At 37.2% G+C, this 15,066-nt stretch overlaps 1 long non-coding RNA gene across 1 annotated transcript; it reads left to right on the forward strand.

Annotated features, from left to right (window-relative positions):
• Window positions 1-4,328: 4,328 nt before the first annotated feature.
• Window positions 4,329-6,417, forward strand: LOC143416509 (uncharacterized). Its single transcript, XR_013096892.1, has 3 exons — window positions 4,329-4,814; window positions 4,931-5,034; window positions 5,137-6,417. It is a non-coding gene; the product is annotated as an uncharacterized LOC143416509 (long non-coding RNA).
• The last annotated feature ends 8,649 nt before the right edge of the window (window positions 6,418-15,066 follow it).

A 15,066-nucleotide genomic window follows, 5' to 3' on the forward strand; every position in this document is an offset into this window, starting at 1 on the left:
ACAAAAAAGTAACAGAAGTGCAAAAACACAGTAAGAACCACACAAAGACGTGCTTTAGGAGTTTAAGCTCCGGGTGCCGTTTTGGTTTTCCCAAACCACCCTGCAATGAGACAATGATCACAAGACCCAGTGAGGATGATGCACTGGAAGTAGAAACGGCAAAGAACAAGCTCAGACCACTGAACCAGCTGCTGAATGAACCTGAAACTGCTTCCATGAGTTTAGAGCAGCTCTTGGAAAGATGCAAGTTGACACATGCAGAATATGAGAGATACCTGAATAAAATGAACATGAGGAGTACGATCATACTAAAGCGTGATCCAAAAGACTCTTGGATAAATGGCTATAATCCACATCTGCTTGAAGCCTGGAACAGTAATATCGACATAAGCTTTGTTTTAGATGCTTTCGGCGCTGCAAATTATTTAATGAAATATATATCAAAAAAAGAGGGCGGGCTATCTGAGTACCTGAAAACTGTCATTGAAAACTCCAATAAGGACAGTGTAAATGAGTGCGATGAAATGAGAGCCGTCATGCAGGCATATTCAAAGAAGCGAGAGATCAGTGCACAGGAGTGTGTTGCTCGTGCATGTGGTCTTCACATGAAGCAATGTTCACGTGCTGTAATATTCATACCAACTGATGATAATCCTGTGAAAATGAGTCGTCCCCTGTCAGTTCTGGACAACACAACACCTGAGTCTTCCAATGTTTGGATGACATCTTTGAATGACAAATACAAAGCCAGACCTGAAACACCAGAGTATGAGGAGATGTGCATGGCAGACTTTGCTGCTACTTGCAGGATTGTCTATGGCCAACAGAAAAAAGGTAAAGATGTTTTGCCCCTTCTCAATGAGATGGGGTTTGTGCAAAGGCGCAAAAACAATAAGCCTGCTATCATCAGATTTCACCGCTGCTCACAAGAAAAACATCCAGAGCAATATTACGGAAGACTGCTTAAACTGTACCTTCCTCATCGTTCAGACCACGAACTGAAAACACCATCGTTGCCAACCTATCAGGCTTTCTATGGTGCTGGCTGTGTACAGCTGCCAGGTACTGACCGTCTTGAGTACGTGCAACACATTGTCAAAAGAAACAGAGAAAAATATGAGAAAAACAGTGAGGAGATCGAGAGCGCTGTTGAGGAATATGAGCAGAACAGAGGTGTGACTGACGAATGGTGTAATCTGGCACCTGAATCAGATCTCGTAAGGTTGCCACTTGTTGAACAAGAAAGAGAGCGAGACAATGAAAATGAACAGGAAGATGTGCCCGACTACAGCCGTCAGGCTGATGCTTCAACAGAAGTCAGAGCCATCAGGGAACCCCCTGCTATTGATCCCACATTGTTACGTCAGATGTTTCAGAATCTGAACAAGAAGCAAGCCTGCATATTTTATGCAGTTAGAGACTGGTGCATTAAAAGAGTCTGTGCTCTAAATCCAGAGCAGTTTTTCTTTTATATTAATGGTGGTGCTGGAACAGGAAAATCACATCTTATCAAATGCATCTACTCAGAAGCATCTAAGATACTGAGCAAAGTGCCCAGATATGCAGACGACGTTGACATATCAAAACCCACTGTCCTGTTAACTGCTTTCACTGGGACTGCAGCATTTAACATTTCTGGAACAACACTGCATTCTCTTCTCAAGCTGCCTAGAAGCTTAAAACCTCCCATTCAGGGACTTGGCAATCAGCTGGATGAAGTCAGATCAGAACTTTTGAATGCTGAAATAATCGTCATTGACGAAGTGTCTATGGTGTCAAGACATCTGTTTGCATATGTAGATGCAAGACTCAAACAGATCAAAGGGACTCGGAGACCCTTTGGAGGCATGTCAGTCATTGCTGTCGGAGACTTCTATCAGCTACCCCCAGTGCGACAGTCTAAACCTCTCTGTGTGCACGACCCGTCCGAGATCGACCTGTGGCGGGAGCATTTTCAGATGATCACTCTGACTGAGATTATGCGTCAGAAAGATGATGTTGTCTTTGCAGAGATGCTGAACAGAATTCGTGTGAAAGGAAAGTTGGATGAGCTTTGCGAAGCAGATAGAAATTTGTTGTCACAGGCCATAACTGAACCAGCCCTTTGTCCAACTGATGCGTTGCACATTTTTGCAACTAATAAAGAAGTGGATGCACACAACTCTGCAACACTGGCTCTGCTCCACACTCATATCATTGACATCCATGCAGATGATTATAGAAAAGATCCTAGAACTGGCAGAATGGCACTTCAAGACAGACCATTGAAAGGAGGTAAAAACGAGTTACCAGACACACTGAAAGTTGCAGAAGGAGCTCGTGTCATGCTCACCAGAAACATTGACATACAAAATGGTTTGGTTAATGGAGCTTTTGGAATACTACTTAGAGTAGTTCACTCTGAAAACGACCAACACATCATCAAGCTTGGACTTAAAATGGATAATGAGACATCTGGAAAGAATAACCGCACACCAGCAGACGACATGGTGTACATTGAGAGAGCAGAGGAGAATCTGAAGCAGAAAGGAGTGGTACGAAGACAGTTCCCAGTGAAGCTGGCCTTTGCATGTACAATACATAAGGTACAGGGTATGACAACTACATCAGCTGTTGTCTCTCTTAAGAGCATTTTTGAGCCCGGCATGGCCTACGTAGCTGTCAGTAGAGTGACGTCTCTCAGTGGACTGTATCTTCTTGATATGGAAGAGAAAAAAATATTCACCAACCCAGAAATCACTGCAGCGCTTGAGAACATGAGACAAGCCAACCTTGATGACATGATGCCTCTTCTACACGTGAGGCAAACACTGAGCAGGTCAGAGGTTTTCACCATTGTTCATCATAATACAGAGGGACTGCCAGCTCACATTAATGACATCAAAAGTCACCATGAATTGTGTCTAGCAGATGTTTTGTGCCTAACAGAAACACACCTGCGGGGCTCTTTTGTCGCAGAGAGTCTCCACTTGGAAAATTACAATTTGTTCAAACGCAACAGACACCTGTCCTACACAAACTTTCCCCAGATGGCAAACAGAAGTGGTGGTGGAGTTGCTGTTTATGTGAAAAGTGACATTCAAGTGCATGAAAAACAGTACATCCATAATGTAACTGACCTTGAATTTCTGGCTTTAAAGGTTGAAGCACCAGTCAGTGCTCTGATTGCAGTTGTATACAGACCTCCAGACTACACTCTGAGGCCATTCCTGAAAAACCTGGTAAGCCTATTAGACTCATTGGAGATCATGGACTGTCATCCCATCATAGTTTGTGGTGATTTTAATGAGAATGTTTTATCCAGTGCAAACAAACCAATCCTGGAGCTGTTTGAGTCTAGGGGATACGCACAGGTCATCACTGCCCCTACCACAGAGAAGAACACACTGCTTGACCTAATTTTCATTTCTCAGTCAGATCGATGTCTCCATTCTGGAGTCATGAAGACATACCATAGTTACCATGACCCAGTATACTGTGTATTGTCCTGTGATGATTCATGATCTAGATCTTTGAATACAGTAAGTAATATCTATATTTTTGAATGACTTAAGAAAGTAGAGCGATATTTAAAAGTTGACGCCCTGCATTGCAGTATAATGTTTGATGACAATTTTATTTATTACAGAAAATCTAAAATTCACTAACAGTAACCTATAAATGTCAGAAAAATCAAATATAGCAGTTTAAAATGAATAGTGTAGGCATATCCTCTCTGCAGCCAGGCTTCAACATCCTGCCAGGCTGCCCCAGTCTCACTGTGGCTGGGAGGGAGGGAGGGTGGACCAGAGGATTGCCCACACAAAACATAAATGTTCAACAGCTTCTTCATTGTTTCTGAGAGAACAATAATGACTAAAGGTTGCTTTTTAAAAAAACAAACAAACAAACAAACAAACAAACAAACCTAATTACAGCAATAATGACAGTTAAGCCACTTTATGTGTGCCTCTATTTTGAAATACTATTTACAAAAATATTATTATTTTGGTTTGTTATAAACTTTAAACTTTTTCAAAAGTACACAATTATATTTTTGGACAAATTTTTCTATGAAACATAAATTTTTATGAGCTTTTATCATGTTTCTGGCCAGTGCAATCATCAGGGTGGGTCTGGGTTGATAACTGCACATTTCTGGCCAGAAATGTTTCAGCAGTGTTACATATGTAGTGCATATGTTACACTTGCTTTCTGTTACCAGCTGATACCCTACATTTGTATAGACATTTGATGGTGTGAGGTTGGGGAGTTGAGTGGGAGGGGGGGGGTTTCCTTTCCTGTTAGGTTTCCTTTTTTTTCTTTTTTTTTTTTTAAGCAAGACACAGTCCTCCTGTGTCTTCTCCAATCTTCACATGTAAAATCCAACAATGTGAAGCACATAGCAGCCAGAAACTGTAATGCCACAGATCAGAGAAACTTCATCATCACCATCTTCATCGCCATACGATCAGAGCGTGAGACTTCACATCTGGAGCACAGGAGAGATTCTGTGATAAGTCTTCCTTCTAGCTTGTCCCACAAGCAGTCGGTGAGATTTACTAACAACAAAAAGGGTTAATGACATTATTTCCATGAAAACATGTATTCATTCTTTGTGAAGTGTTTAAATTGTGTTTTCACTTGACCTTAGGAGTGTTAGAGTGTATTGTAATGTCTGTACTCAGGTGTTTCCCTCTGTGATCCATCCCCTTCAGAGCCGAGACACTCAGGACTGAACAGACTGCACAGTTTCTGTGACTGAGCCTCCAAAACACCTTCTTTGAAACCACTCATGATAGAAGGGCTTCATATTTGCAGCAGCACTACTACAGGTATTCAGTTTATTACAGGATGTGTTTGTTTCTTAGGACCAGCTCTGAGTGCACACTACCTAACATATACACCTTTCTGTTTATTACAAACCAACTACTCTGGATCATACGGCCAGTTGGCAGGAATGTTGCTGCAGGAAAACATCCCTGGAGATCACCATCATTGTCAGACTGACTGTGCCTCCTCTGTGCAGTGTCAAGATCCTCCCTAAATGAGTGTGTAAGTTAACATTTTCATTATTTTATTCCCTTTGACAAGACAAGTATCACTGATATTTACATTTACAACTACATATTCCTGTTTTCTGCTCTTCTTTTAAAGTCCTCAGCTATCCTGCTTCTGTGCTGCTTGCCACACATCAAACACTGGCCGGATGACAGGGAGGATCCACTCTGAAGTCACTGGACATGATGAGGATCATATGGGACTTCATAGTTTCACAGAAACGTTGTGCTCTGTGATTACAGGTTTTAAATGGACATAATGACTGCCTCTCTCTGATCAACAGGCTAAAGGATTGTTGTCATTGTTAGTGCTCTGTACAATGTATGCTTATTTAGTATTTCATCACAGAGCAAACCTTTATTTATTTAACATATTTTTATTTTGTTTTAATGTTGAATTAACTGTGGGGATTTTTTTAAGTGGGCACTCGGGATGTCATATGACCAGAAATGTGGTAACTGGAATTCAACGTTATGGAAGAAAAAATCTGCTAAGAACAAAACACACACAAAACCCCCCAAGAAAATTCAAATTCATTCCATGTAATCCAATCTAAAACATTTTAAACTGCTGAACAGCAACACAAACAGTGTTAAAAAACAGTGTTAACAGAATGATTATGATGATTTTGTACCAAAGTTTCAGGTCACATGGCACACCTAGTGTGTAGTGTGGGGTATCAGCTGGTAAGTATAGGTTTTTTTTTTTCATATTTGTGTACTTAGAGTTTAGATAGATAAAGCCTTGTGTATAATAATTAGTCATAACCACAACTCAAAGTCAGGGACTAACTAATTTTGGGACTTTGTGTCTGAGCCCAGGTTAAAACAATGTGTAAAAAAGCATTTAGTGGCATGGCTGAACAATGCTGTATTGATACTTATTTATCCATGTTCACAAAAAGGACTAATGTGTTTATTTGATTATTTGCACGTGTTAAACTGTGTCACCACCTTAGGCTTTCATTTGAGTTTACTCAAAAATCTCTATACAGTTCTCTTTTACCACTGTGTGGACTCTGTTTACATTAAAACATAAAGAAGAATGAGTAATAAAAAGATGTGTAGACAGATTAAGTAGGACGATAGAAACAGCTGTTCAGCCATGTTCTAAGAAACCAACACAATTTAAAGGTTCAGGATTGTGGTTTTAAAAGTTGAATTTTCATGTATTTCATATCTTGCTTATTATTTTTTATTTAGTTATTTAATTTAGTTATTTTTATTTATTCTACTAGTCCTTTTCAGAAAGAAGCTGTAAAATATGACTTAAGATTTTTTTTTTATTTTCTATGACATACAAAACAAATTGATGTATGTAATACTATTAAACATGATATACACATGTGTATATGTCTGAAAAACATTATGCTGTATATTAAAGTTTGCATTTTCTCCAGAATTTTTGTTCATCTTTTAAGTTCATTTCAGTTAGAAGAATTTGAACTTTTAATATTCATTCAGAGATTTTCTGACTCTAAATTTTCTTTTGTCATTACTCATTTTTTTATTATTTACATTTTAAACATGTTTAGCTTTTTTCCAACTTCTTCTGTGTGAACATCAGCTTTCAAAAGTTCTGCACTTTTGTTTTCACTTTAAAAATTCTGTATTTTCCAGCTCATTCAGAATTTTTAACTTAACATTCAGCAATTAATTCATTTCAGTGCATACATTCAGATTCAAGCATTCACACTGCAGTTTCTTCAGAAAATGCACTTTCTAGTTAGTGTGAATGCTTGAAAAGCATTCACAGTATTGTTCTTCTAATCTTTATTCTTATATTTTATTATCTATTCCGTACGTTTTTTGAAAGCCTACTCCTTCAAAACCGTTCAACTTAGAAAAACCATTCAAACACCATTAGATTCCTATTCTTTTGGACATGATTGCTTGTATTTTTCTCATTTTTAACATTTATATTTTTAATTTTATTCAACTTTATTCAACAAAAATTTCCCATGTATTTCAATGGGGAGACCCTTCAAATTCTCATTCAACTTACTCATTTTTAAACTCTTACTACTTCAACATACGTTCACATAGAGCCACCATTCAAACTTTAAAACGAAGACAAGACATTCAACTATTCAACTTGTATTTATCTTTTCAATATCTATTATACTTTTTCTTCAGTTCCAGTTTAAGTTTCATGATGTTTTTTCACCCGTTTCAGAGTTTATAATGGGTGTGTATGGGACGGAATGTTGGGGCTAGAGTGAGACAGCTCAACTGCTAGAGTGAGAGGAGCAAAAAAAATAATCTTAAAATCTTTTTTAAAACTGCTGCTGTGTCCGCAGCGTTTGCTCTACAGGTATGATTTTACCCTCAAAACGTAGCCATGGCTGTCCTCTTTCATCCAGTGTGTTTACTATTGTACTAGGTGTTATGGTTCTTTCATAAATGTCACCAATGCACAGCCTCCTCCCTCCAACTCTTCCATAGACTCTAATGTTAAAATGGCTCAGAAGGTTCGTTTGAAAATCAGAAGAGCATGGTGTCTTTCCACTGTCACCACGTCCATATAATAAACTCCACAGGCATGAAAACTGAGAATTCAGTAGACTAGACATTGCTGTCACTCACGGTGAAAGAATTTTGTCAATACGACTTTTACTTTTCATTTGGGAACGATTTGTTTCGGCCTGACTTTTCTGTTCATTTTAAGCAGCAAAAGTGAGGTGCATGTCTGTGTACGTGTGTATGGAGCCATTGGGTGCGGTCACTATAGCAACCAGGCTCACACCTGCCTGCTTAACGAGCTCTGCCTGCCACTGTACCAAGATTCATCTTAAGCACTTCTCTTTCAACTGCTGCTGTGTCCACAGTGTTACAGCCATCATTTTACCCTCAAAACGTCGCCATCGTTGTTCTCTTTCCAACATCTTGTCTTTCAAAGCTCAGAGATGTAAACTTTTTAAACTGTGTGGATCAAAGTGGAGGGATCACATTTGAGTCATTCAGTGATTCAAAGAATATGAACTTTTAATATTCTTTCAGATGTTTTCTGACTCTAAATGTTCTTTTCTCATTTCTTAGGTTTTTCTAATTTACAATTAAAACATTTTCAGCTTTTTTCCAACTTCTTCTTCTGTGTAACCTTCAGCTTTTAGCAGTTCAGCACTTTTGTTTTCAGGTTAAATTCGGGTTTTTTTTTTAATCTCATTCAATATTTTTAACTCAAAATTCAGCAATTAATTCATTTCAGTGCATACATTCAGATTCAAGCATTCACACTGCAGTTTCTTCAGAAAATGCACTTTCTAGTTAGTGTGAATGCTTGAAAAGCATTCACAGTATTGTTCTTCTAATCTTTATTATTATATTTTATTATTTTTCCGTACGTTTTTTGAAAGCCTACTCCTTCAAAACCGTTCAACTTAGAAAAACCATTCAAACACCGTTAGATTCCTATTCTTTTGGACAACACTGCTTCTATTTTTCATATTTTTAACATTTATATTTTTAATTTTATTCAACTTTATTCAACAAAAATTTATAATGTATTTCAATGGGGAGACCCTTCAAATCCTCATTCAACTTACTCATTTTTAAACTCTTACTACTTCCACATACATTGACATAGAGCCACCATTCAAACTTTAAAACGAAGACAAGACATTCAACTATTCAACTTGTATTTATCTTTTCAATATCTATTATACTTTTTCTTCAGTTCCAGTTTAAGTTTCATGATGTTTTTTCACCCGTTTCAGAGTTTATAATGGGTGTGTATGGGACGGAATGTTGGGGCTAGAGTGAGAGAGCTCAACTGCTAGAGTGAGAGGAGCAAAAAAATTAATCTTAAAATATTTTTTAAAACTGCTGCTGTGTCCACAGCGTTTGCTCTACAGCCACCATTTTACCCTCAAAACGTAGCCATCGCTGTCCTCTTTCATCCAATGTGTTTACTATTGTCCTAGGTGTTATGGTTCTTTCATAAATGTCACCAATGCACAGCCTCCTCCCTCCAACTCTTCCATAGACTCTAATGTTAAAATGGCTCAGAAGGTTCGTTTGAAAATCAGAAGAGCATGGTGTCTTTCCACTGTCACCACGTCCATATAATAAACTCCACAGGCATGAAAACTGAGAATTTGGTAGACTAGACATTGCTGTCGCTCACGGTGAAAGAATTTTGTCAATACGACTTTTACTTTTCATTTGGGAGCGATTTGTTTCGGCCTGACTTTTCTGTTCATTTTAAGCAGCAAAAGTGAGGTGCATGTCTGTGTCCGTGTGTATGGAGCCCTTGGGTGCGGTCACTATAGCAACCAAGCTCACACCTGCCTGCTTAACGAGCTCTGCCTGCCACTCTGCCAAGATTCATCTTAAACACTTCTCTTTCAACTGCTGCTGTGTCCACAGTGTTACAGCCATCATTTTACCCTCAAAACGTCGCCATCGTTGTTCTCTTTCCAACATCTTGTCTTTCAAAGCTCAGACATTTAAACTTTTTAAACTGTGTGGATCCAAGTGGAGGGATCACATTTTAGTCATTCAGTGATTCAAAGAATATGACCTTTTAATATTCTTTCAGATGTTTTCTGACTCTAAATGTTCTTTTCTCATTTCTTAGGTTTTTCTAATTTACAATTAAAACATTTTCAGCTTTTTTCCAACTTCTTCTTCTGTGTAACCTTCAGCTTTTAGCAGTTCAGCACTTTTGTTTTCAGGTTAAATTTGGTTGTTTTTTTTTTTGTTGTTTTTTTTAATTTCATTCAATATTTTTAACTCAAAATTCAGCAATTAATTCATTTCAGTGCATACATTCAGATTCAAGCATTCACACTGCAGTTTCTTCAGAAAATGCACTTTCTAGTTATTATTATTATTATATTTTATTTTTCCGTACGTTTTTTGTAAGCCTACTCCTTCAAAACCGTTCAACTTAGAAAAACCATTCAAACACCGTTAGATTCCTATTCTTTTGGACAACACTGCTTCTATTTTTCATATTTTTAACATTTATATTTTTAATTTTATTCAACTTTATTCAACAAAAATTTATAATGTATTTCAATGGGGAGACCCTTCAAATCCTCATTCAACTTACTCATTTTTAAACTCTTACTACTTCCACATACATTGACATAGAGCCACCATTCAAACTTTAAAACGAAGACAAGACATTCAACTATTCAACTTGTATTTATCTTTTCAATATCTTTTATACTTTTTCTTCAGTTCCAGTTTAAGTTTCATGATGTTTTTTCACCCGTTTCAGAGTTTATAATGGGTGTGTATGGGACGGAATGTTGGGGCTAGAGTGAGGCAGCTTAACTGCTAGAGTGAGAGGAGCAAAAAAATTAATCTTAAAATCTTTTTTAAAACTGCTGCTGTGTCCGCAGCGTTTGCTCTACAGGTATGATTTTACCCTCAAAACGTAGCCATGGCTGTCCTCTTTCATCCAATGTGTTTACTATTGTACTAGGTGTTATGGTTCTTTCATAAATGTCACCAATGCACAGCCTCCTCCCTCCAACTCTTCCATAGACTCTAATGTTAAAATGGCTCAGAAGGTTCGTTTGAAAATCAGAAGAGCATGGTGTCTTTCCACTGTCACCACGTCCATATAATAAGCTCCACAGGCATGAAAACTGAGAATTAGGTAGACTAGACATTGCTGTCGCTCACGGTGAAAGAATTTTGTCAATACGACTTTTACTTTTCATTTGGGAGCGATTTGTTTCGGCCTGACTTTTCTGTTCATTTTAAGCAGCAAAAGTGAGGCGCATGTCTGTGTACGTGTGTATGGAGCCATTGGGTGCGGTCACTATAGCAACCAGGCTCACACCTGCCTGCTTAACGAGCTCTGCCTGCCACTGTACCAAGATCCATCTTAAGCACTTCTCTTTCAACTGCTGCTGTGTCCACAGTGTTACAGCCATCATTTTACCCTCAAATTGTCGCCATTATTGTTCTCTTTCCAACACCGTATCTTTCAAAGCTCAGGCATTTAAACTTTTTAAACTGTGTGGATCAAAGTGGAGGGATCACATTTGAGTCATTCAGTGATTCAAAGAATATGACCTTTTAATATTCATTCAGATGTTTTCTGACTCTAAATGTTCTTTTCTCATTTCTTAGGGTTTTCTAATTTACATTTAAAACATTTTCAGTTTTTTTCCAACTCCTTCTTCTGTGTAACCTTCAGCTTTTAGCAGTTCAGCACCTTTGTTTTCAGGTTAAATTTGGTTTTTTTTGTTTGTTTTTTTAAAATTTCATTTAATATTTTTAACTCAAAATTCAGCAATTAATTCATTTCAGTGCATACATTCAGATTCAAGCATTCACACTGCAGTTTCTTCAGAAAATGCACTTTCTAGTTATATTTTATTTTTCCGTACGTTTTTTGTAAGCCTACTCCTTCAAAACCGTTCAACTTAGAAAAACCATTCAAACACCATTAGATTCCTATTATTTTGGACAACACTGCTTCTATTTTTCATATTTTTAACATTTATATTTTTAATTTTATTCAACTTTATTCAACAAAAATTTATAATGTATTTCAATGGGGAGACCCTTCAAATCCTCATTCAACTTACTCATTTTTAAACTCTTACTACTTCCACATACATTGACATAGAGCCACCATTCAAACTTTAAAACGAAGACAAGACATTCAACTATTCAACTTGTATTTATCTTTTCAATATCTATTATACTTTTTCTTCAGTTCCAGTTTAAGTTTCATGATGTTTTTTCACCCGTTTCAGAGTTTATAATGGGTGTGTATGGGACGGAATGTTGGGGCTAGAGTGAGGCAGCTCAACTGCTAGAGTGAGAGGAGCAAAAAAATTAATCTTAAAATCTTTTTTAAAACTGCTGCTGTGTCCGCAGCGTTTGCTCTACAGGTATGATTTTACCCTCAAAACGTAGCCATCGCTGTCCTCTTTCATCCAATGTGTTTACTATTGTACTAGGTGTTATGGTTCTTTCATAAATGTCACCAATGCACAGCCTCCTCCCTCCAACTCTTCCATAGACTCTAATGTTAAAATGGCTCAGAAGGTTCGTTTGAAAATCAGAAGAGCATGGTGTCTTTCCACTGTCACCACGTCCATATAATAAGCTCCACAGGCATGAAAACTGAGAATTAGGTAGACTAGACATTGCTGTCGCTCACGGTGAAAGAATTTTGTCAATACGACTTTTACTTTTCATTTGGGAGCGATTTGTTTCGGCCTGACTTTTCTGTTCATTTTAAGCAGCAAAAGTGAGGCGCATGTCTGTGTACGTGTGTATGGAGCCATTGGGTGCGGTCACTATAGCAACCAGGCTCACACCTGCCTGCTTAACGAGCTCTGCCTGCCACTGTACCAAGATTCATCTTAAGCACTTCTCTTTCAACTGCTGCTGTGTCCACAGTGTTACAGCCATCATTTTACCCTCAAATTGTCGCCATTATTGTTCTCTTTCCAACACCGTATCTTTCAAAGCTCAGGCATTTAAACTTTTTAAACTGTGTGGATCAAAGTGGAGGGATCACATTTGAGTCATTCAGTGATTCAAAGAATATGACCTTTTAATATTCATTCAGATGTTTTCTGACTCTAAATGTTCTTTTCTCATTTCTTAGGGTTTTCTAATTTACATTTAAAACATTTTCAGTTTTTTTCCAACTTCTTCTTCTGTGTAACCTTCAGCTTTTAGCAGTTCAGCACCTTTGTTTTCAGGTTAAATTCGGTTTTTTTTTTTTGGTTTTTTTTTATCTCATTCAATATTTTTAACTCAAAATTCAGCAATTAATTCATTTCAGTGCATACATTCAGATTCAAGCATTCACACTGCAGTTTCTTCAGAAAATGCACTTTCTAGTTCTATTTTATTTATTAGTGTGAATGCTTGAAAAGCATTCACAGTATTGTTCTTCTAATCTTTATTCTATTTTATTATATTTTATTATTATGGATTCCGTACGTTTTTTGTAATCTATCTCCTTCAACACCGTTCAACTTAGAAAAACCATTCAAACACCATTAGATTCCTATTCTTTTGGACATGACTGCTTCTATTTTTCTCATTTTTAACATTTATATTTTTAATTTTATTCAACTTTATTCAACAAAAATTTATAATGTATTTCAATGGGGAGACCCTTCAAATTCTCATTCAACTTCCTCCTCTTTAAACTGTATCTACTTCCACATACATTGACATAGAGCCACCATTCAAACTTTAAAACGAAGACAAGACATTCAACTATTCAACTTGTATTTATCTTTTCAATATCTATTATACTTTTTCTTCAGTTCCAGTTTAAGTTTCATGATGTTTTTTCACCCGTTTCAGAGTTTATAATGGGTGTGTATGGGACGGAATGTTGGGGCTAGAGTGAGGCAGCTCAACTGCTAGAGTGAGAGGAGCAAAAAAATTAATCTTAAAATCTTTTTTAAAACTGCTGCTGTGTCTGCAGCGTTTGCTCTACAGGTATGATTTTACCCTCAAAACGTAGCCATGGCTGTCCTCTTTCATCCAATGTGTTTACTATTGTACTAGGTGTTATGGTTCTTTCATAAATGTCACCAATGCACAGCCTCCTCCCTCCAACTCTTCCATAGACTCTAATGTTAAAATGGCTCAGAAGGTTCGTTTGAAAATCAGAAGAGCATGGTGTCTTTACACTGTCACCACGTCCATATAATAAACTCCACAGGCATGAAAACTGAGAATTCAGTAGACTAGAAGCTGCTGTCGCTCACGGTGAAAGAATTTCGTCAATACGACTTGTACTTTTCATATGGGAACGATTTGTTTCGGCCTGACTTTTCTGTTCATTTTAAGGAGCAAAAGTGAGGCGCATGTCTGTGTACGTGTGTATGGAGCCATTGGGTGCGGTCACTATAGCAACCAGGCTCACACCTGCCTGCTTAATGAGCTCTGCCTGCCACTGTACCAAGATTCATCTTAAGCACTTCTCTTTCAACTGCTGCTGTGTCCACAGTGTTACAGCCATCATTTTACCCTCAAATTGTCGCCATTATTGTTCTCTTTCCAACACCGTGTCTTTCAAAGCTCAGGCATTTAAACTTTTTAAACTGTGTGGATCAAAGTGGAGGGATCACATTTGAGTCATTCAGTGATTCAAAGAATATGAACTTTTAATATTCATTCAGATGTTTTCTGACTCTAAATGTTCTTTTCTCATTTCTTAGGGTTTTCTAATTTACATTTAAAACATTTTCAGTTTTTTTCCAACTTCTTCTTCTGTGTAACGTCCAGCTTTTAGCAGTTCAGCACCTTTGTTTTCAGGTTAAATTCGTTTTGTTTTTTTTTTTGTTTTTTTTTTATCTCATTCAATATTTTTAACTCAAAATTCAGCAATTAATTCATTTCAGTGCATACATTCAGATTCAAGCATTCACACTGCAGTTTCTTCAGAAAATGCACTTTCTAGTTATTATTCTGTATTCCGTACGTTTTTTGTAATCTATCTCCTTCAAAACCGTTCAACTTAGAAAAACCATTCAAACACCGTTAGATTCCTATTCTTTTGGACAACACTGCTTCTATTTTTCTCATTTTTAACATTTATATTTTTTATTTTATTCAACTTTATTTAACAAAAATTTCCCATGTATTTCAATGGGGAGACCCTTCAAATTCTCATTCAAATTCCTCCTCTTTAAACTGTATCTACTTCCACATACATTGACATAGAGCCACCATTCAAACTTTAAAACGAAGACAAGACATTCAACTATTCAACTTGTATTTATCTTTTCAATATCTATTATACTTTTTCTTCAGTTCCAGTTTAAGTTTCATGATGTTTTTTCACCCGTTTCAGAGTTTATAATGGGTGTGTATGGGACGGAATGTTGGGGCTAGAGTGAGACAGCTCAACTGCTAGAGTGAGAGGAGCAAAAAAATTAATCTTAAAATCTTTTTTAAAACTGCTGCTGTGTCTGCAGCGTTTGCTCTACAGGTATGATTTTACCCTCAAAACGTAGCCATCGCTGTCCTCTTTCATCCAATGTGTTTACTATTGTACTAGGTGTTATGGTTCTTTCATAAATGT

The sequence above is a fragment of the Maylandia zebra genome, linkage group LG3 (genome assembly GCF_041146795.1).
Source record: "Maylandia zebra isolate NMK-2024a linkage group LG3, Mzebra_GT3a, whole genome shotgun sequence".
Taxonomy (NCBI): Eukaryota; Metazoa; Chordata; class Actinopteri; order Cichliformes; family Cichlidae; genus Maylandia; species Maylandia zebra.